This window comes from Amphiprion ocellaris, chromosome 16 (assembly GCF_022539595.1).
Source record: "Amphiprion ocellaris isolate individual 3 ecotype Okinawa chromosome 16, ASM2253959v1, whole genome shotgun sequence".
NCBI classification, from domain to species: domain Eukaryota; kingdom Metazoa; phylum Chordata; class Actinopteri; family Pomacentridae; genus Amphiprion; species Amphiprion ocellaris.
Window position 1 is genome coordinate 96964 of NC_072781.1, and position 24261 is coordinate 121224.

Sequence of the window (24261 nt, forward strand, 5' to 3'; positions counted from 1 at the left end):
TAAAGGTTTAATATTTAGACATTTAAGGTTTCATATTTGGATCTTAAAGGGTTAATATTAAGATCCTAAAGATGTTTTCATTTATTTTTTCCAGGATTTTTTTTTTCTTGGACTGTTTTTATTTATTTATTTCCAGGAATGTTTTTGTTTAATTCTTTCCAGGAATGTTTTTGTTTATTTCTTTGAAGGATTGTTTTTGTTTATTTTTTCCAGGATTGTTTTTGTTTATTTTTCCAGAGCTGTTTTTGTTTATTTCTCTCTAAGACTGTATTTATGGTAATGTTGATGATGTGAAGTCCGGCTTTATGTTTACTAACCCCTCTTCAGGTCACACTAACCTCCTAAACACTTTTTGATATTTCGGCGGCGCGCATGTCTATAAACATCTTTTTAGACGCGCGCACACGTGTAGGAGTGACAGAGGAGGGAGGGGTGGCTCCTCCCAGAACGTCGGCGGCGTGCACGCGCAGCCGTTGAAATAAGTGGTCGGCCCTTGAAGCGGCGGTCTCCGGTCTTCGGTCTCAGGTACCTGGTCTTTGGTCTTCAGTCTTCGGTCTCCGGTCTCCAGCCGTCCGCAGAGTTAAAACGGTACCGAAAAAACGACGAGCCGCGGAAGAAACTCTCTCCCGGGTATTTTTTTCACTTTTCCGCCTTAGTTCCGGTGACTTTGGGCCGAACGGGGACGACTGGAGGAGTTGAAGCGGAACCGGAGGACTTTGTGTCGGACTACTGAGGAACTAGTCAGGTTAGTCACCTTTCAGGGTTTTACACTCTGAAAACTGGAATTAATGCTCAGAATCAGCTGTTTACCTTCATCATTTAAAGTCAGAAACAAACAAAAACACGGCAGTAGACCAGTCCTAACTCCAGCAGTCAACGGCACGTTAACTACACTTTAAAATGCTAAAATAAGTCGCTTTAATAGATTTAATTTCTCAAATAAAGCAGAAACACATTAATCCTCCAGTTCCAACTTCTCAGATGTGAATGTGAGCAGATTAGGATCTCTGAAGTCTTTAAATTTCTGACAAAAACAGACTTCTGGAAGTTCTAAAAGGTTTTCCACAATTAAAACTAAACAGAAAGCTTTTAAAAAAAAGAATATACATTTAAAAATAACTACAGGATGAATGAGGGATTAAAACAGTCCATTTGGTTTGAAGTAAACATGAACCACAGACTTCCAGATGTTCATGAACCAGACAAACATATGAAATATCTCTGGAGTCAGTCTGATATTTGAAGGAGATACATGGATAAATTCTGAACGGCTTTTTATTAGTAGAACCGTTATTTTACCCAGACAAAACCTGGAAAACGTGCTATTCTAGACAAAGAACCCATTCTTTCCTACTTTTCCTCTTCTGTTTGTCCTGTCATGCCAGATATTCTCTCTTAGACTGAAGTTTCTATGCTCTTACAGTAAATAAACAACAATAAAAAGCTAAACTGATTAGCTTTGATACATTTAATTCCTCAGGTGAAGCAAAAACACTTTAATTCTCCAGTTCCAGGCTGTCAGATGGAAAGGAAAGCGGATCAGTAAAGTTTCTAGAAAATCATCCATCCATCCATCCATTATCTATACACCGCTTATTCCTCACTAGGGTCGCGGGGGGGGCTGGAGCCTATCCCAGCTGACTCGGGCGAAGGCAGGGGACACCCTGGACAGGTCGCCAGTCTGTCGCAGGGCTACATATATAGACAAACAAGCACTCACACATTCACACCTACGGGCAATTTAGAGTAATCAATTAACCTCAGCATATTTTTGGACTGTGGGAGGAAGCCGGAGTACCCGGAGAAAACCCACGCATGCACAGGGAGAACATGCAAACTCCATGCAGAAAGATCCCGGGAAAGCCGGGACGCGAACCAGGGATCTTCTCGCTGCAAGGCGAAAGTGCTAACCACTACGCCACTGTGCAGCCCTCTAGAAAATCAAACGTCTTTAAGTTCCGACCAGAAAAACGGAGTCTGGAATCACATTTGGGCTGTTGGAGGCTGTAGCTGGATTCCATTAATGTGACTAAACAGTGTATTAAAATAACTACAAGGTGAATGAGTGATGAAGATAATCCATTAGTCCTGTTTGGTGTAAACATTCACCACGTTACACCAGATGTTCATGGAACCATAGAAACAGATGTTCATGGAACCATGGTGACTAAACATGAGATGTGTGTGGAGTTAATCTGATATTTGAAGGAGATAACTGGATAAATTCTGAACGGTTTGCTGGCTTTTCATATGTCGAAACCTTTATTTTACCCAGAGAAAACCAGCATAACCTGCTGTTGTAGAGTAGTCGTCTCTTCCCTCCTTTTCTCCGATGCTGGTATTCTCTCCTAGATTAAGGTTTTTAATCACGAGCCATTTTCCAGAGTTTCTGGGTTGTGTGTCAGCGCCGTAGCTCACTATGTTTAGACAGAAACGTCCAAGCCACACTTTGGACGAGGATCTTTCATCCAGACCAGGGAGAGTTTCAGGATTCCTGGTAAATAAAACGGGGCTGAAGTACAACCAGACATTGGACCTTTCGAAGCAGATGATGGTAAAATGAATACAGAATAAGCTCAGATTGGTCAGTAATAGCAGATAGAGATATTGTAGTGAAATAATAATGAGTGTGGCTCTGCTCATTGATCACCACCATCAGACGTAGAGTTTATTTCATGCTTTGACAGATTACTGTTCTGTAGGACAGGTTAAGTTCATGAGAATGAGTTTATTGTCTTTCTGATCTAATGTGACTAATCTCCGTTTACTCCTGTAGTGCTGCCCTGCATGGTTAGTAGATTAATAGATTAATAGTCCCTCAGAGTAGTTTACAGACAGGTAGGGATGCCTGGTGCTAGGTTTATGATCTTCTTTTCCAACAGTACTAAATGCACAGATCTTTTTCCAAATAATTCAGATGAGCTTTTATTAATTCCAAAGTGGGAAATTTACAGTTTTACAGCAGCTAAGAGAACAGTAGAAATATATAAGGATCATCAGTAGAGAAATAATATTATACAAAAAGTATACATGAGTACGGATTCTTCCATGTGTGGATATTCAGATTTTACACAGAAATACTGATATTAAACAGATTCCACTTTAGGAGAAAAATACTGATATTAAACAGATTCTACTGCAGTAGAAAATACTGATATTAAACAGAAAGTTGATGAAACATCCAGTCTACCCTCTGGAATTAGAATATTATTATTATATTATTGGAATTAGAATTTTATTTTTATATTATTGGAATTGGGATATTATTATTATATTATTATGTCTACTGTTACCATGGAGACACACAGAGAGTCTTGTTGTCTAACCCTGCTGCTTCATCAATGAGTTAAACTGACATTCAGACACCGTGGTACTGCTGAAGGTAGTAATGGTACATATGATAATTTACTGCACATCTTTGCACTTTTAAACTTTATTTATTTCTTTATTTTTTTAAGCCACTTTATACTACATTGTCTTACAGTGTCAATACTGTACCATTTCATCCTCATCTCTCACCCCTGTATATATTGTAAATATTATTACTACTGTTCTATTATTATTTTATTCATATCACTACATCTATTGCTACATAAGCTGCTGTAACAATGTAAATTTCCCCTGGCGTGGGGAGAAATAAAGGACTTATCTATCTTATCTTATCACAATAAATGACTACATTTGGACTGACGATGAACTAATGACTTACCTGCAGCTGATAAAGTATAACTGATGTGATAGCTCACCTGTCCAAAAGGTAGAAAAGTCCACAGTGCGTTGTTATAGCCTATTGATCCTTCTCCAAGTCTCTGTGTTTGGAAACACGTATAATTAAGAGTAATTAATCAGACTGCCATCGTTTCTGCAGCTGGTTTTAGACTCTTAGATCAGCAGAAGGTCAGCAGGTGGTCATCGACATGTTCAGACATCAGATCATTAAAGATCAGCTCTATCTGCTACCAGGGATCATTCTGGACCTTCAGACTCAGACTCTATTAATCCTCAGAGGGAAATTCAGTTTCTTCTGTTCTTTATCAGCTGATATTGATGCTGTGCTGATGTCATCCTGCATCCCTACATACAGTAGTAAACTAACGCCTTGATGAGATGAATCACAATAAGAATGACCTTCATTCAATTTGGAGTATTTGTGATAAGAGGTGGTTTGGTAAGAAGAGAATATGTGGAGGCTGAATGCTGCAGTACATTAACAGCTGGCACCACATTTTATGATCTTTTCTCCATTTTAGACATGAGAAAGATTAGTTTGTGTTTTCCAAATGGACTAACCGGAATCTTTGTTCGTCTCCAAGGACATTTAAACCACTCAGGAAAAGCAGCGCTCCTCCCCTTAATGGCCAATCATTTCCCTGCATCTCGTGGTCAGTGCTTTCCTTCAAGCGTCTGCACAACAACAGGCAGTGGACTAGCTGAAGCTCACCTGGAGATCAGATCAAACCTTTTACATTTCACTGCGCCTCTTATCGTCTCCTGTGGTCCATGTCGCTTGATGAACCACTGGTTTCCTTCATAGTGGTGAATTAATGGTTGACCAAGGATGACCAAGGAAGGATTCTTTCTAGAACCTTCAGTTTGTTCAAGAACACACATGTCAAAGGCAGGTTTATTTATTTACTGCATGTGGGTGACTTTGGTTGGTAATGGAGGAATAAAAACACTACTAGAAAAGTAAATTAGTCTAAGTACTGCTGGCTGAACATGTGATTTACAGATCTGGCTTCTCTCCAGCCTTCATCCCATCTCAGATGGACCTATAGAGACCCAGAGGAGCTGCTAATTATAGGCTTCCCATTAGATCTGTGTTCTGTTAACACAGAAACCTGCCCTGTTTTGAGTGACTGACACTAACGGGGCTAGTTTACATTATCAGCCAGGGTTTTCTCCATCTTCAGACTGACGCTGAATGTGTTTACCTGTTTGCACACCTGAGTACACCTGAGCTCCTTGCCATAGTGAAGCTCACCTGGTTACCTGCAGGTTTACCGTACAGAACAACAGAAAATATCTGCAGCAGACCAGAGGGCTAGAGAAAGTGTGAGAGATCCTGTGGTTAGCTCAGAGCTAGCATCAGGCCGACAGTACAGAAACAGTTCCAGAAAATAACCCACTTTCATTATTCAAACTGCTCCATCTCAGTCCAGCTGGTGGTTCTTCTTTCTTCCACACATCCAAGCTGCTGATTCCTCTTCTTTATATTTTTAGTATTGGACTTTGGCAGTTCACCTTGACTCAGATTTCATCGTTTGTTAGCCTCTGAAACCCAAAACCTGCTGCTGGGTTTGAAAAGTTAAAAAAAACAGGAATTTAACTCTGACAGTCTGTGAACTACTGACTTAGGACATCCCATTCTGTCAGAAAACAGGAACAAATCTAAGCTTAAAATAGGGATATTTCATCAAAATCACTTTATTCTAAAAGTTCTCTGTTTCTAAGCCTGGTAATGTTTCCACAGAGCTGCAGGAATTTATAATCGATAAAGACATGAGCTTACAGTGATTTAAAAGATCTGACAGGAACAAAAAAAATTAAAAAATGCAGAAACTGACTGGAGATCAGAATGAAGCATTTAGGGAAATTCTAATGTTGTTTGTACCGTGGTTAGCTAGAATGCTATCACTGATATCTCTGGTATTCATGAATGTGTAGATCCTAGTTTAGCACCACATGGAGCACACAGCCATGACTAATGTCCTGTAAAACTGTCCTGCTTACTGTTCCGTCCTCCTCGTCCCTTTCTGTGGTGTCCAACCAGCAGTTTGACTAAAAGGATCATGTCTCCATGTTCTAATCGCCTAGGAACCACAACAACCCAGTTTCAGTTTTTACACTTCTTTAAACACGCAGACCTCTTCTTCTAAGCGTGTCAGTGACAGAAAAATATGTAGTTCAGACTACTGATGCAGTTTATTTTCCGTCATTAGTTAACAGACTGGTATTAGCTGTAGGAAAATCCAGAGTATTTAGAATCCATGGTGGCAGATCTATGTAGAAATAGATCTACCTGTTAATTCAGCGTCTTTAACTATAATTCCACAGAAAAATGTCACTAAGATCTCCACAGGATCAGTTCTATGACAAGACACTGAAATTAAACTATGAAGTCTAAGTCTTTGTCCTTGAACGGTTGGTCCAGTCTGATTTTATTCTATTTTCATATGTAAAAGATGGTTTTCTGACAGATTTACACTCTTTAAGAAACATAATCTGAATGTTTTTACCAGGTCATAGCAGCATCTATTGAAGGTTCCACTGTTTCCTGAGATCCATTAAAACAGCTTCCAGACACAAATAATCCATAATATTACAGTCATGTTGCAGTCAGCGCTGCCGCCCGACTTTGGCAAATACATGAGTGGATTTTACAGACATTAATGGATGGAAAACAATAAACTGACCCCAGCGTTGCCAGTAATAACCACACTCACAGCCTTTCTGTAAACGCTACCTGGCATGAATCTGGCACACAGAAGACCACATTTATGTAGGACAGAGACACACATCTGGTCTGTGACATTAAATAAGTCTAGTATGTACCACTATCTAACCACCAGCATGTTCCATCTAACCCAGTAAAACCAGTATATTCTAAACCAGTAACACCAGTATGTTCTGTCTAACCCAGTAATACCAGTATGTTCTAACCCAGTAACACCAGTATGTTCTAACCCAGTAACACCAGTATGTTCTATCTAACCCAGTACCACCAGTATGTTCTATCTAACCCAGTAACACCAGTATGTTCTGTCTAACCCAGTAACATCAGTATGTTCTATCTAACCCAGTAACACCAGTATGTTCTGTCTAACCCAGTAACACCAGTATGTTCTAACCCAGTAACACCAGTATGTTCTATCTAAACCAGTAACACCAGTATGTTCTGTCTAACCCAGTAACACCAGCATGTTCTAACCCAGTAACACCAGTATGTTCTGTCTAACCCAGTAACACCAGTATGTTCTGCTGAACTGGTCCAGATATTTCCAGTCTGCTTGTTGTAGAGTCTTTAGTTTAAAATGTGAAACTCACCCATCCACAGCCAGAATGACTCACCTCACCAGACAGAAGCTTCACCACTTTGATTGTCTCCATGGCGTGTTTGAGATCTTTGTCTGGTTGTGTTCGGGCACAGATGAGAGATTATGGGATGCCGAGGGGTGCTGTTTCTTGGAATAGTGTTTCTTCCATCAGTGAGTCAGTGTTGTTGCTTCCTTTGCTGCCAGAATGAATGGAAAGGAAACGTAGCTGGTAATTAATTAGCTGTGGGAACAACTGATGAGGGGAAATGGAGTGTTCAGGTATTAAACACAAATATGGAACAAGGATCCACTGAGAGCAGTGTTGAAGAAAACAATGAGCACACCTGTGCATAAAGACAGCATTAACCTTGAAATACTGTCCTGAATGAAGATATATTTCCTGCAGAAATGTTTTTCTCACAGCCAGTAACTGAATATTTATCTGCTGTTCTGCTTTAGTTTCTCCACTTAAAACACATATTCAGCATTTTTAGGAAGTAATACTAAACACCACTAGTTTTCATCATGACGAATATCTCGGGTGATAAAGTAGGCTTCGTCAGACTGCCAGGAAGTGTCTTCTTCTTCAGAACATGTGGTTTTACTATGTCAGTGCATTAGTCATGAGATAGCAGAACGCTCAGCTTTTAAAGAAATATTCATGTTTTTATATTTTGTTGTTTTTTATGAGTCATGCAACTTTTCCAGTAAAATGCTCCTTTTCCCTACTAAGTGGCGTCACATCAGATTTAGTTTTATACGTTTAATTTGCAGATTATTATTTTTAACAATAATTTTTCCTGAAGTTTTCACGGTGTGAGGATACTGGCTGGTGAACCCTGTGGAGAAAAGCAGTAAATCCTACCATTTAGAGTCTGAAATCTGAGGATGTGTGCTTTAAAAATAAAAAAAGCATGGAAAACTTAGCTATGTGTTTATCAGTGCCAAAGTTGTGTTGTTGTTGTGTTTTCTTGTGGGATTCTTTTGTGTTTTATTGATCTAAATAACTGGGAAGATGTTGCAAATCTGTCAGCTTGGGCTGGTAGACATTCTAATGAATCGGTAGCGATGGACAGAAGTGAAGTTCTGATGGTGGAAACATGTTTGAAGGTTTTGTCCCTCCTTTCCGTGAACTGTTTCTCACAGATGAAAACAGTCTGGATCTTTGAGCTTTGGCAACAGGATATGAGTGTTTGAAGCTGGGTAACGTGAGGCCCGACGTACACAAGGTCACCACACCGTCACAAAGGAACCAGCTGGTTACCAACAGTTTTACAATTTGCTGAGAAAAAAAGCAGCAAAGACGTTGAATCTTCCCATTGGAGCTACTTTTGACAAACATCAGTCCTTATTAGCTGAAGTTTGGACTCATTCCTTCTCTGTCAGTCGACTGAAACCTTGTGTGGACGTTGTCTCTGCTCTTCAGACCCTCTTCCTTCCTCGGTTCCTCAGGATGTGTTCTCACTCATTTATAGTTCATGATCCAAACCCGGATGTACCAGCTCTCTGATGTTTGCACAGGAACCAATCAGACTTTCGTAATTCGTTTCCAGATTTGAAATCCTTTCAGGCGGTACTTCAGGCCAGCGTCTATTAAAGAGAGATGTTCATGTTCAGGGAGAAGAAGGTCATTCGAGGCTATAGTTAGCTAACCCTAACCCTAATGTTTGAGTTATGAACTTTCTCCCTGACATCATTACACAAACACGCCCACAGTTAATGCACTTTAAAAAGTATGATTAGATTATCTTAATGGATTTGGAACTTATTTGGAATGAAGAGCACAAAACGATAACTGCTCCACAGCGATACTTCAGTTCTAAATGAAGTCATGTTCAGCTCATTACAGTCAGAAGAAGTAGATGATGGTGATGTGGGTGTTTCTGTGTTAACTTTATAAAATGATTATCAGGAAAACCAAAGGGTGGCTTAGCAGCAAAAACAGAAATGTTTTCTGTTTCCTGTAGAGGTACTGAATGAAACTCAAGCAGAACTGAGAACCTTTCAGTGTATTCTATATATTTATATACATAATATATTACACTATTATTTTAGTAAACTACTGAATGAGCAGCTTTATCCTCTTTCTCCTTGTATTTAGAGCTCATCCATGTAAATGTGACTTCAGCAGCTTAATGAGCCTGTTGGCTTCCTGCTGCATTAGTGTTTCTGCATTACTGCTGTAAACAAAGACGCTCTGTCTGAGGGTTTATTTCCGTTATAGACCGCCACACTTCATCTTATTCCTTTTCAGGCTGTTTGGGATGTTGTCTTGTGTCCTGTTGTTGTTTTTTTATGCATCACCCTGAGACTGATCCTCTGCTAACGTCTTTACTTTTCCTTCTTATAAAAGCTGCTGTCAGTAAGTAGACGGAGCACAAATGTGTTCAAACACCATTAAAATGAAGCATTGTGGTGCTACAGAGATGATCTACAGATCTTATCCTCCAGGTTGGTGCAGACGTCACCAAACATTATGTCCTATTTTAATATTTTATCAGTGGAACGGAAATGGGACAAAAATGACCATTTCCACTGAAATCATATCTGTCAAAATAATCTCCTGTAGTTTAATTTTGTATCTTACAGTCCTAGTTTGTCCTTTTTCCACTGAAAAGCTGGAAAACTACATTCACTACAGCGGGAGGCTTTTTGTCAGTTCATCTTTTTATTGCCTAAGATTAAACTCTGTCTGTGTCCTGGTAAAAATGCAAACAGTGGCCACGCTTACATGAGACCTTTAATTCCTCTTTAATTCGGAATTAAAGGTAATTCTGCTTTAAAATCTCCTTGTAAACATTTAATTCCGAATTAAAAAGTTAATTCTGAATAAACTTAATTCCGAATAAACTACCTGGTTTATTCTGATGTTAATTCCGAATAAACTAATTCCTGTGTACGTTCTATTCATATATACAGTTAATTCCGCTTTAGTTAATTCCGGTCATTCTGCGCATGCTTGGCTCTTCACGTAGCGATGACGTAGCGACGTACACAGCTTGGTCTTCTGCCTCCCTTCTCCGGTATTCTATCTCTCTTCTCCTTCTCAAGTGACGCAACAGAAGTAGTACACCATTGTCGAGTTGCTGTTTCAAAACGACAATAAAAAGCAAAGCGAAAAGCGTGCTTATTAGTTGTTCCTCCATGTTGTTGGGGGAAAGAAATGCCGTGGCAAATGGAGTTTGTTTTCTTCCGGTAAACAGGGATACGTCACGTCCACTCCCTGTCCAATCAGAACCCTTTCCAACGCTCAAGCGTTAAAGCGGAATTAAGGAAGGGGATAAACGTGTGGTCCATGTAAACCTTAATTCGGAATTAATATTTCCATGTAAACGCGAAGCGCAACTTTAATTCCGAATTAGTTAATTCCGAATTAATAATTCCGAAACTTCATGTAAATGTGGCCACTATATAGTATTTAAATTTAAGCTATTAGTCCATGATTCAGAGTCAGATTCCACGTGTTTTCATCGTCCATCACTGAGTCTCTTCAGTCCTCACGTCTATAACTGTAGATCATGCTGAGTGTGAGTTGAGATCTTGGGCCTGTGGAGTCACAGTGACAAGTATTTGTTGATAATGAGAGATTCCTTTCTATTTTAAGTGTGTGGTGGTGTTATTGTCAGCCGAAGCCGTCCCCCCCAGCACTGTTCATTTAGAACGATTCATCAGGTCGATCTGTTGTTCTGGATAAACCCTTGTTGGATGGAGGAGTCCATGCCTTCATGTAGTTTAGAGGCTTTATTCTGGTGGTAATTTAGTAAATAATCTGACTCTGTCTCATTGAGTCTCCAACCTAAACCTTGTTCTGTGTGCATGAAACCACCAACAGTCTTCAGTCCATCCGAGGTGTCTGGGAGAAGCTCTACAGAAGCAGTGGGACCTTCAGCCCTTCCTGAATACTGGTGTGGACTGTCGATATTTGGTGGGCAGACTCCAACTCAGACCCTCACTGCCACCAGGTTTCTATTTATGGAGCTCTTATCTTCACACCACGCTGCTATTATGCCCACATTCCCTCATAGCATTCTCTGATATTCTGCTGTCCAGTAGAAACCCTCTGATAGCTGCAGCCTACACATGATGGACAAATTATAGCAGCAGAATGATTGAGTTTATTTATAAAGCATGTTTCAGACTCAACAGTAGTTCAGTTAAAATGAGTCACTTCTAGTACATACTGGGATAAACATCCCAGAATATGTTTGGTAATATTCTTCTTGACGAGGAACACCAGTAATGATCGGCTGGGTTTGTGTATCCAAAGATTCCTGTCGGATATCTTCACCCTCCGTTTATGGAGCATTTATTTATACAGAATCTCCTGACAGTATTTCATTTATAGCAGAGTGGCTGGTCACGCCAACTTCCACTGTGGATTTCCAGAAGTAGATCATCAGAAAGTAGTTAAAGAGAACAGAGCTGTCCCCGAATGTCACTGAACTGACTCATTTCTAAATACTGTACTTTTATTAGAAGCATTATTATACACAGAGCACAGTATAAAAGCAGAGTAAGCTCAAACCTTCAACCTGTCCGCCTGTTTGTGTTTACACGGGTTTTTATTTTTATTAATGGATCATATTGCTGGAGTTTTGATCTATAAAATATAAGAACACAATGAAAAATGCACCAAGTGTGTAGTTTATAATAACGTAAGACCAAGAAAAGCAGTAAGTCCTTCCTTTTTAGTTTGTTTTGGTTAAACTCCTTCTAGGCCAGCATGCTCTGACTCAGGAAGAAACAGTAGAAATCAGCGATGTCTTCTTTACCTTCCTGATAGACCACATAGACCATGGGGTGGAAACTACAGAGAAATGGTCAAACCAAATGTCGGCTCAGTGCAGACCTGGAACTTCTTACCGTTCTGTTCAACGCAGGAAAACGCTGAATGTTTCGTCTCTCATTCCTCTGATTGGTCAAACATCCTCTGTCTGTTTTCTTCAGTTAAGAGTTGAACTTTGAGACCTCAGGACTGGACACTTGTCTTCTTATCTGCTATCTGTCCCTTGCAGCAGTCAGCAGAGATGGGCTGGTTTGGCTTCTCCTGCTGGGTTCTGATCACATATTTCACACATCTCACTGAGGGAAACGTTTATTACAGCTACTAATGAGTTAAACACAGCCTCTGCCCTCAGATATTAACCGCTTAGTGCAGACCACGCTCCTCAATACGTTTGCAGTGTTTTTGAATGCTGTGTTTGGAGATAAATGCTTCACTGCAGGCACTAAAAGGCAGGTAGAGCTGATGAGTGCAGCTTCATTAGTTGAAACGACGTTCACATATCTGAGCTTTAGAACTGATGTGACTCGCGGATGTTCTTTTATCCAGAGAAGTGATGGAAACCCTGAGGGAGAAATGCTTTGAGATGTCAGCAGCTTTAAACTCCTTTGACATTTTCTTTTTAATTCCTGTTGGCAGTCGGTGATGATTTGATGAAGAAGGATTCTGGAAGGTTTAGTCATTTTCACTGAGTCTCTGATGGTATTCTTAGTGGATAAATTCAATGATGTGGACGCCATCGACCAACCACAAGTTTTCCTAAATGATTAAATAGTAGTAAATGTTTATGTTTTTATCTGTATTTAGTCGCTGCATCATGTCGTCAGCTGTGATCAACTCTAAAAACTAAACTCAGTGTAAAAGTTTCCCAGGATAAAAGGTTCTAGAAGTATAGAAGCAATCAGATGATCAGAAACCAGAAAGGTTTGTACTCGATGGCAGACCATAATAACACCAGCAGCTAAAGAGAAAACACAGCTATTCTGGAAGATGTATCGCTAGAAAAACTACTGCAGGTGTTCATTAGTCTGACAGGTTTTAATGTCTTCTTCAGCTGCTAAACGCTCTCATAGACCTCCAACTGAAAACAGAAAGAGATTAAAATAGTCTTTGTGGATCACTAGTGCATTTAGGTCATTAAAAGGTGTGGGAGCAGACAAGCCAGCACCTAATAACTATCATGTTATTTTATTCATGGTTTTCTTAATTGATACTCTTTTAATTATCAAGAGGGCCTGTTGGAATTACCCATAAATTAAGTAATTAAATTAATGAAATAAGTGTAGGCTTTTTGCCTTTGTGCTGTCTTCATCGGCAGCATAAAAAACAAAAGATATTCACTTTACTTTCAGTCACAGCAAAGAAAAGCTGGAATCAAATGACTGAAAATAAACCTGTTATTGGAAGTCAGAGTAGTTTAATAATCTATCAGCAAGTCGTTAGTTCTGATTAATTCTCAACTTTGACTTATATCCGCTTAAAGTTTCAGTTCTGTGGCCTTCATAATATATAATATATATAATAATAAAAATCATAAGTATTAGTAGTACAGTGGTGGGTCTCTGAAAATTAAAGTATGCTGCTTTACCTGACCAGAATTCTAGTTTTCTGTGATCCTTGTTAGAGGTACAGATGTCTTTAAGGAAAGGTGTGAAGTTTGTCACCAAGGCCGAGCAGAAGGTAAATCTGAGGGACAGACACAGACATCCCATAGTTGATTAACTCTTCAGACATCTGTCAACATTTCAGGCGGTTTGTTCATTAATGCTGCTCAGTGAAACTCTCATATCTGACCAGCCGTTTAATAATTAACTGAAGCCAGCGCTGTGTTTAAATGCAGCTTTCCACATCTTTTGTTTTTTAGCTGGACTCTGCTGACATCGATCGACCAAAAACTATTTCATTTCAGATCCTGTTTGTTCCATAAATCTGCTTCTGGTTTTACAGTCAGTTGACAGCAGTCAGGAGCGTGACAGAAATACAGAGAGGATATTTATATTTGTTAAGCTGTCAGGCTTAAAATACATGTTTGGATGGGAGTTTACCAACAGAGCGTCCTGCTGATGCTGGTCCCATCCGTGGAATCTAATATTAAAAGACGAAGACAGGATGTCCACTTCATCTGAGAGCAAAGTCTTTATTTTATTTTCCACCGTTGCGATTAAATGTGATGAGAAACGTTAATATAAAGTATTTAAATTTAAGATCTGTTTCAGACACACAGAATCTAGCTGGATCTGGATGTCTTATAATGTCCAAACACGATGTCCAGACATGATATCCAGACATGACATCCAGACATGATGTCCATAAATGATGTCCAGACATGATGTCCATAGATGATATCCAGACATAATGTCCAAACATGATGTCCAAACACAATGTCCAGACATGATGTCCAAACACAATGTCCAGACATGGTGTCCATAGATGATGTCCAGACATGATGTCCATAGATGATATCCAGACATAATGTCCAAACATGACATCCAAACACAATGTCCAGACATGGTGTCCAAACACGATGTCCAAACAAGATGTCCAGACATGATGTCCAAACACAATGTCCAGACATGGTGTCCATAGATGATGTCCAAACACAATGTCCATACACGATGTCCAGGCATGATGTCCAAACACAATGTCCAGACATGGTGTCCATAGATGATGTCCAAACACAATGTCCATACACGATGTCCAGGCATGATGTCCAAACACAATGTCCAAACATGACGCCCAGACATGATGTCCATAAATGATGTCCAGACATGATGTCCAAACACAATGTCCAGACATGTCGTCCAGACACAATGTCCATAGATGATGTCCAGACATGATGTCCAAACATGATGTCCAAACATGATGTCCATACACGATGTCCAAACACAACGTCCAGACAGGATGTCCATAAGTGACGTCCATAAATGATGTCCAGACATGATGTCCAAACACAATGTCCAGACATGGTGTCCAAACACGATGTCCAGACATGACGTCCAGACACAATGTCCATAGATGATGTCCAGACATGATGTCCAGACATGATGACAGACATGATGTCCAAACATGATGTCCATACACGATGTCCAAACACGACGTCCAGACATGACATGCAGACATGATGTCCAGACATGATGTCCTAACTGGGCTGTGATGACTGGAGTTTGTCTCTCCAGCAGAAATGTCTCGTTCATCAGAAGTCTGTAGGAGTGGAGTTCTGGACCGGCTTCACAGGAGACCGAAAGACAGTAGTTCAGGTAGAGATGTTTAGTCCTGAGCTGAAAGAAGCTCATCAGGCAGTGACATGTCGACCTGAGCAAGAAGGACTCAGATATGAAGCCTGAGGAGGGAAATACCAGGAGGAGTTCAAATACCTGAAAGCAGATCCAGATCATTGAACATAGCTGTTAGACCTGTTAGCTCTGAGTTAGCATCTGTTAGCTCTGGGTTAGCATCTGTTAGCTCTGGGCTAGGGTTAAAACAGCTGTTTGACCTGTTAGCTCTGGGTTCGGGTTAAAACAGCTGTTAGACCTGAACCAGGGAGTTTAGGGTTAGCATCTGTTAGCTCTGGTTAGGGGTTAGCAACTGTTAGCTGTGAGTTAGGGTTAGCATCCGTTAGCTCTGGGTTAACATCTGTTAGCTCCTGTTAGACCTGATCCAGGGAAAGTTTAGATAATGGCCTGTAGGGTTAGCATCTGTTAGCTGTGGGTTAGGGTTAGCATCTGTTAGCTGTGGGTTAGAGTTAGCATCTGTTAGCTCTGGGTTAGCATCTGTTAGCGCTGGGTTAGCATGTGTTAGCTCTGAGTAAGGGTTAAAACAGCTGTTAGACCTGTTAGCTCTGGGTTAGCATCTGTTAGCTCAGGGTTAGCATCTGTTACCTCTGGGTTAGGGTTAGATGGCTGTTTACCTGCAGTGTTAAGGCTGGAATATACTTTCCACACGAACAAGCCGCGCGGAAATCAGCCGCACGGAAATCCGTGCGAGAGAACGTGTGTGCATTTATACTCCGTGCGGCGTCTGCTCCCAAACTGCAGGGGGCAGTGTATCGCAAACACACGTCTACCTGGTCTACTCTAGTAATAAACTAGTGAAGAAGAAGTTTGCCATTATTTACACCACTTACAACACGGCATTTTACTGAATAAAAGCATTTCAGCAGTTAGTTTTAATTTCACACCATGAATACTTCATAACCCGGTTACCACGGTGATCTCTGTGTGATGAATCGTATAAGTTCACGTATTTCTATACTTCAGCTACGAGTAGGTCCTGGCCCTCCGCCATGTTTTTCCGTGCGGCTCCGTCCGCGTTGGTTAGAAAAATGTGGAGGTGCACGGAGCGGAAATTTTCCGCATGGAAAGGCCGCTCGAGGGGGCGTGGGTGCGAAAATGACGTAATTTTTCCGCACGGAGCCGCACGGACCTCGCGGACGCGGCAAGCATAAAACAAGCTTTAGATGGATGTTTACCTGCAGCAGGGTAACCTGACTCCATTCTTTCTGCAGTAATGTAATTTCTACTTGGTCATGCAGACAATAAATCTTGTTTTCCACAATAGAGACAGAGGATCAGAGTAATTCTGTTCCCTGAGAGACTCCTGGAGGCAGCAGAGTTTGAGCTGCTGATCTGGTTTAGTTTAAAGATCAATGGAAACGAGTGCATTTAGTCCAATATAAGAGGCTTCTTTTGTTCTTAACCTGACATTAAGTCCAGAACATGCTCAGAATCTGAAATATGAATTATTATTATTATTATTATTATTATTATTATTATTATTATTATTATTATTATTATTAATAATAATAATAATGTTAATATGCAAATGTGTTATCTAGTGATGTAAATAAGGAACAGAAGAAAAGACTGGGCTCCAAAACATTTCAGACGGAGAAGGAGCTGAGTTTTATGGAGGAGACTCTGACCAGGGGTCCGTTTCACGAAGCAGGTTCAACAAACTCTGAGTTTAACCCTGAACTCTGAGTTGATCTACTCTGAGATAGAAAACTCTGAGTTTTCGGTTTCACAGCGGCTGATTTGAGTTGGTTAAATCAACTCGGAGTAGTTTCACCCGGAGTTAAGCGCGTGCACCACAACTCTGAAAAGCCAGTATCAATGGAGCGCCGATTCGACGAGTCACCATGGCAACAGGGAAGCGGAGGACTACACCGTTTGAATTGGAAATCTTAATGCGCTTATATAGCGAGTTTGAGCACGTTTTTAGAAAGAAGTGCAACACCTGCAGCTGCAAAAGAGAGGGAGACGGTGTGGGAGAACATTGCTGCCTGGGTCAAGGCGTAAGTTTAAATCACAATAATATTACAGGAAAACTGTTTGAATAGTAGACTATTAAGTTATTTCATTTAAGTGCAATCCTGCAGGGGAGAAGCGCATGTGGAAGGAGCTGAAGATGAAATATAAAAACAGTTTTAAAACAGGTAAGAAGTCGGCATAATCTCATGGAGCTTCCTCATTTTGATCATGTTTTACATTGTAAAGTAGCCTAAATATTAAGTATGCAGTGGTTTTATCCCACACACAGCCTAAATGTCTGCATCCATATCATGTTCTGTTAAATAATTAAGCCTATTTAACTGACAGACTTCTACTCAGCCAACTATATATGTATATATATATATATATATATATATATATATATATATATATATATATATATATATATATATATATATATATATATATATATATATATATATACAGAGCCTTGATGGCTCTGACAGGTTTATGTCCAGGGAAAACCACAAAGATGGTAAAAGTCGTTTCAGATCCAGACACACTTTTCTGACCGTCCTACATACAGTTGTCTTACTGAAGTGCTCTTCATCTCCGACATTATATAAAAAACTTCCATTTGCAAAGAACCGCAGCACAACACACAATATCTGCTGGGATGTGAGAGCATGACTGCAGTTGGTAATGTTGTAAATGTAAGGACGGATTAGGTTGGATGTAGATTATGGACTGTGACGTGAAACGGTACCGCTCTAAAAGATACTTGTTGAGAAATGCGAGAACATCTATGCGTGGTCTGATAACAATCTCCTGACGAATATTTAATTCTCTGTGCAGTAATTCTGCTCCTTCATCTACTGGATCGTTCATAAAAGGACATGACATTTACAGACGGCAGAACTAGACTTCGCCAAAACTCGCCAGATGAATGAATGAATGAGGAAATCTAATAGCGTGTGGCTGAAAGAGGGCGGAGACTGAGAGAAACTTGAGGTTTACTGAGATAAACCTGGTCCCGACCAGGTTAGAGTCATAGAGTCTGTTGTGAAACAGGCTAAAGTTACCCCTCTGTCTCTGGTTTGAGTTACCTACCTTTGTGAAACGGAAAACTCTGAGTTTCCCTCATTTCAGGGTTAACAAACTCAGAGTTTTCACTAAACCTGCTTCGTGAAACGGACCCCAGCTCTGGGTTGGACAGATGTTTAACACAGAAATCAGCTCTAATACCTGAAAGGAGAAAACACAGAAAGTATAAGATGAGTTCTTTAAGTCTGTCTGCTGCTGCCTCATAAAGCTGGAGGCATTAAAATAAATGTCTGCTGCTCTGCCTGAACTCGTATCTGAAGCTGTATTCTGTAATTATTTGAACATTTGACCATAAAACGCTATAATCAGGAAATAGTGGAACAGATTTTCCATCAAACTAAAGTCTTTGTTTTCAGCCGCTTTGTTCGTCCCAGTGGAAGATCTTCAATTTATTACCGTGTGTCAGTAATAATCCCTTACATTTGAGAAGCTGGAACCATAAAGATTTAGTGTTTGCTTAAAAATATCTCCAGCAGTGGTTTACCTTTCTGTCAGCTGACTCCTAATCAGCTGATTGTTGTTAATGTTTGTATATTTACAGCTAAAACTGATCTGAGACCAGATTAAACCAGGAAACACTGATAAGCTACAGAGACTGGAGGCTGAAACTCTGAACATCTCCTCTAAAGTTCTTCACCTTCTCCCTCCTGCAGACGTTCAGCACCTGTTAAATAATAAACTGGTTCTCTGAGTGTCTCTTTCCTCTGATATTTGCTGAGTTTCTTTCTTCTCTCTGTTGACACTCAGATCTGGGGTTTTCAGATCCGGCTCTCCTTCTGGACTTCCACCCTTTCTGATTCCTTCTCCTGATTGGCTGCTGCTCCCAGAGGGCGGAGCTAACTATGGGGTAAGTTCTGCAGGCAGGCACCAAGACGACGAGCTGAGGAGGCCTGCTCACCTGCACAGGTAAGAAAGCGCAATATGCACCTTTAGAAACCATGGTCTACATGCAGCATAGAAAAATGAAACATATCTGATTATACATCATATTAAATACACACCTGTGTTTACATAAAAACGTGCTCTTATTCAGAAACATGGATTTATAATCAGTGCAGTCAGAGGGACAGGGATTAAATACTGAAGAAGCAAACACCCATCCTGTTAATCTCTTCCATTATACAATATTTAAATGTGTCCAAACACTCATTTAGATCTGTTAGAAGTCTCTGAACCTCACACCCTCCCCCCACTCAGTTGAGACACTTCACCTCACTGAACCTGTTGTCAGGTGGAAACTAGAATGGTGAAACACAGCGAAGCTTTGTCTGCTCCGTTACTGATCTAATCACACCTGTAGGTACGCTGGCAGGTATGCTGTGTTCCTCACGGGGTTACTGAGGTGGAAATATACAGAGAATGAGCAAAAAAAACTGGAAAAGATTTAAAGCAGAAGAAGCAAAACACTAAATATTAGAGCACTTTAAATATGATGTAAAGATAAAACACTCTTCTCATGTATGGATTTTAGTGTTTTATTCAGCAGTTCCACCAAAGATTTTTATTTGTCCCAGAGGTTTCATTTAGATTCCAAACACAAAGAGGGAAAGGTCAGGTTGTAAAGAGGTGTGGGAATCTGGAAATCACTTGAATAAATAAAATGACTTGGTGTCATTGAGGCGTTACAGAGTCTACACAAGGAGAGCAGAAAATAAACAGTTTTATTATCATTGCAGTAACAACAGCAGTTCTGGGATGGTTGGTTTCCACAGAGTTATCACATCATCTGATCACTTCCTGCACCTCTTACCATGTTTACATACAACATTACTTAGAAAACTTCTGTTTAGCAAAAACTTGTGAAAAAAATGCTCTGTCTGTCTCTGTCTATATATATCTTATATCTTATCATTTATGGAGCATCACCGTTAATATATGAAGTCAGCAGAGCTTCCTCTCTGGCTGCTTTCTGTCCTTTTCTAAGAAACCATGTCTGCTCTGTGTATGAAACCGTCTTTATTTATGGCTCCACATAGGATAACCTGATGATGCTAATAATAATAATAGTTTTATTTGGTACAAACACATTTTAAAACGGCGTCGACTTCTACCTACAGTTTTTTAATGTGTGGATTTAGTCTGGATTTTCTTAATGTGATCCCAGAGAGACTCTATGATGATTCAGGTTCTACTGGGATTAGTGCTGAACTATTTGTGAATAACATCTAATTGAGAGTTTTTTTGGGACAGATGTTGCAGTTATGACTGAATTTGTATTTTTACATCACATTTCAGTTCAATATTGTCAGTGTCAAGATTAGAATTTACCAAACAAACTGAAATATTAACAATATTTATTATATAATAATTTAAATATGAAGGTTAAGGTCTGACAGTAATATTTTACTCGAGCAGTTGAAATAATAATATAAATTTCATTAATTTACCTGAGTAATTCCACTATTACAGTTATGACCATACACTATTATTATATGTAGGAGATTTAAAATGTGTGAAGAAGCATCATCACATGAGAGGCCATCAAAAGCTCGACAGAAGCATGAATTTCTAAGTAGTTTAAGCCCGGGTCAGACACGCTACAGAAGGAATATTCTAACTACAATGTGTGTGAGTCACTAACTGCCATGTTTCCATTAGATATCCATTTTACTGTTAAACGTGAGTGAAGTCTCCTGGAAGTTCTTGTCCCTGAAGGTTCTGTAGTTCTGTGTAGATGTTTGGGATCAACGTGCTGCAGAATAAATCTGGGACTGAAGCATCTAAAGAGCTTTAACCTCATGAATGATGCAGAAAGTCAGTAAAGTTTGAACAAAAACAGCTGTGAATCTAAACACAGCAACAAATGCCTGTTTTCCTTCTGTTATTTATCTTTCTATTATCATATTAGAAACCAAAGTCAAAGCAACGCTCCCTAAAACATAGTTGAAGAAACTCATCCAGGCCTTCATTCTTCCACTTGGACCACAGCAGCTCGTCCTTCAGCTGTAAAATGATTCAGCGGACTAAACAGGAACTCAGCAGTCCTGAAGAACTCCTTCATTACTGAACTCACTGAAGAACCTGGTAGGACTTTATGTCTCCAGATCATCTGGTTTTGCTTCACGTCTCAGAGAATCAGCTGCTTCCAGTCCAAGTTTTAAACAAATGGGTAACATCTTTTAAGGTTTTAGCTCCAACACTGTGGAACAAACTCCCTACAGTCAGAACAGATCAGTTTAAAAGACTTTTATAAAAACACCCATCCAGATTGGTGTTTGTATCATATTTTATAACGTTTGTATATATGCATATCTGTTTGTAATGTTTTATAGTCTTCTTTTAATGTTTATAGTTGCTCTTCTATGAAAATCACCTGGTAGCTCTGGTTTTGACAGGAAATAAAGTTTATTCTAGTCGTTATATCTGCCCTGTTCTAGGGAAATAAAACAAATTCAACTGGAAGTGTGATTTCTGATGTAGTAAACAACTGATAGCATCAGCTAGAACAACACTACTCTAATAAATGTGGTAGAACCAAACCCAGATGCTCCGTCGGGTCGGTGTTTATCCTCTGACTGCTGATGGGTAATTACTCATCCGGAAGCTGTGGTCTGGTCTACATGGTGTTTAGCTTTCTTCTGAAGAAGCCCACCTTCCCCCACCCACTCATTTCCCACAAGTCTTCCTGTTTGTATGGGATGCAGAGGACAGGAAAGCTTAATTATCCATGAGAAAAAGCAAAGGAGAGAAGGCATCAGAAATGCTTGTTCATGTCAGTAATACAGCCCTGATAGACCACCATCATAATCATCTGCTGTCAGGGCGGACTTCTGTCTGGTTTCTGAAGCATAGGGAGGTAAACTAGACTAAGGGAAGGCTGGAAGTAAACTAGACTAAGGGAAGGCTGGAAGTAAACTAGACTAAGGAAAGGCTGGAGGTAAACTAGACTAAGGCTCAAGGTAAACTAGGCTAAGGAAAGGCTGGAGGTAAACTAGACTAAGGCTGGAGGTAAACTAGACTAAGGGACGGCTGGAGGTAAACTAGGCTAAGGGAAGGCTGGAGGTAAACTAGGCTAAGGGAAGGCTGGAGGTAAACTAGACTAAAGGAAGGCTGGAAGTAAACTAGACTAAGGGAAGGCTGGAGGTAAACTAGGCTAAGGGAAGGCTGGAAGTAAACTAGACTAAGGGAAGGCTGGAAGTAAACTAGACTAAGGGAAGGCTGGAGGTAAACTAGGCTAAGGGAAGGCTGGAGGTAAACTAGGCTAAGGGAAGGCTGGAGGTAAACTAGACTAAGGGAAGGCTGTAAGTAAACTAGACTAAGGAAAGGCTGGAGGTAAACTAGACTAAGGCTTGAGGTAAACTAGGCTAAGGAAAGGCTGGAGGTAAACTAGACTAAGGCTGGAGGTAAACTAGACTAAGGGGCGGCTGGAGGTAAACTAGGCTAAGGGAAGGCTGGAGGTAAACTAGGCTAAGGGAAGGCTGGAGGTAAACTAGACTAAGGGAAGGCTGGAGGTAAATTAGGCTAAGGGACGGCTGGAGGTAAACTAGACTAAGGGAAGGCTGGAAGTAAACTAGACTAAGGAAAGGCTGGAGGTAAACTAGACTAAGGCTGGAGGTAAACTAGGCTAAGGAAAGGCTGGAGGTAAACTAGACTAAGGCTGGAGGTAAACTAGACTAAGGGACGGCTGGAGGTAAACTAGACTAAGGGAAGGCTGGAAGTAAACTAGACTAAGGAAAGGCTGGAGGTAAACTAGACTAAGGCTCGAGGTAAACTAGGCTAAGGAAAGGCTGGAGGTAAACTAGACTAAGGCTGGAGGTAAACTAGACTAAGGGACGGCTGGAGGTAAACTAGGCTAAGGGAAGGCTGGAAGTAAACTAGGCTAAGGGAAGGCTGGAGGTAAACTAGGCTAAGGGAAGGCTGGAGGTAAACTAGACTAAGGCTCAAGGTAAACTAGGCTAAGGAAAGGCTGGAGGTAAACTAGACTAAGGCTGGAGGTAAACTAGACTAAGGGACAGCTGGAGGTAAACTAGGCTAAGGGAAGGCTGGAGGTAAACTAGGCTAAGGGAAGGCTGGAGGTAAACTAGGCTAAGGGAAGGCTGGAGGTAAACTAGGCTAAGGGAAGGCTGGAGGTAAACTAGACTAAGGCTGGAGGTAAACTAGGCTAAGGGAAGGCTGGAGGTAAACTAGGCTAAGGGAAGGCTGGAGGTAAACTAGACTAAGGGAAGGCTGGAAGTAAACTAGACTAAGGGAAGGCTGGAGGTAAACTAGGCTAAGGGAAGGCTGGAAGTAAATTAGACTAAGGGAAGGCTGGAAGTAAACTAGACTAAGGGAAGGCTCGAGGTAAACTAGGCTAAGGAAAGGCTGGAGGTAAACTAGACTAAGGCTGGAGGTAAACTAGACTAAGGGACGGCTGGAGGTAAACTAGGCTAAGGGAAGGCTGGAGGTAAACTAGGCTAAGGGAAGGCTGGAGGTAAACTAGACTAAGGGAAGGCTGGAGGTAAATTAGGCTAAGGGACGGCTGGAGGTAAACTAGACTAAGGGAAGGCTGGAAGTAAACTAGACTAAGGAAAGGCTGGAGGTAAACTAGACTAAGGCTGGAGGTAAACTAGACTAAGGAAAGGCTGGAGGTAAATTAGGCTAAGGGACGGCTGGAGGTAAACTAGACTAAGGGAAGGCTGGAAGTAAACTAGACTAAGGAAAGGCTGGAGGTAAACTAGACTAAGGCTCGAGGTAAACTAGGCTAAGGAAAGGCTGGAGGTAAACTAGACTAAGGCTGGAGATAAACTAGACTAAGGGACGGCTGGAGGTAAACTAGACTAAGGGAAGGCTGGAAGTAAACTAGACTAAGGAAAGGCTGGAGGTAAACTAGACTAATGCTCAAGGTAAACTAGGCTAAGGAAAGGCTGGAGGTAAACTAGACTAAGGCTGGAGGTAAACTAGACTAAGGGACGGCTGGAGGTAAACTAGGCTAAGGGAAGGCTGGAAGTAAACTAGGCTAAGGGAAGGCTGGAGGTAAACTAGGCTAAGGGAAGGCTGGAGGTAAACTAGACTAAGGCTCGAGGTAAACTAGGCTAAGGAAAGGCTGGAGGTAAACTAGACTAAGGCTGGAGGTAAACTAGACTAAGGGACGGCTGGAGGTAAACTAGGCTAAGGGAAGGCTGGAGGT

At 40.6% G+C, this 24261-nt stretch overlaps 1 protein-coding gene across 6 annotated transcripts in view; it reads left to right on the forward strand.

Moving 5' to 3' along the window:
* Window positions 1-465: 465 nt before the first annotated feature.
* Window positions 466-24261, forward strand: part of b3gnt2b (UDP-GlcNAc:betaGal beta-1,3-N-acetylglucosaminyltransferase 2b) — a 32129-nt gene continuing 8333 nt past the window's right edge. Inside the window, exons 1-3 of one of the 6 annotated variants that reach the window (XM_055018662.1) lie at window positions 466-745; window positions 10870-10999; window positions 18903-21179. The gene's annotated coding sequence lies outside the window, so the exon portion shown is untranslated. Of the gene's footprint in view, window positions 746-10869; window positions 11000-18902; window positions 21180-23495; window positions 23512-23749; window positions 24233-24261 lie in introns of those variants that run through there. The other 5 variants (XM_023294697.3, XM_055018663.1, XM_023294698.3 and 2 more) reach the window with 5 other exon arrangements.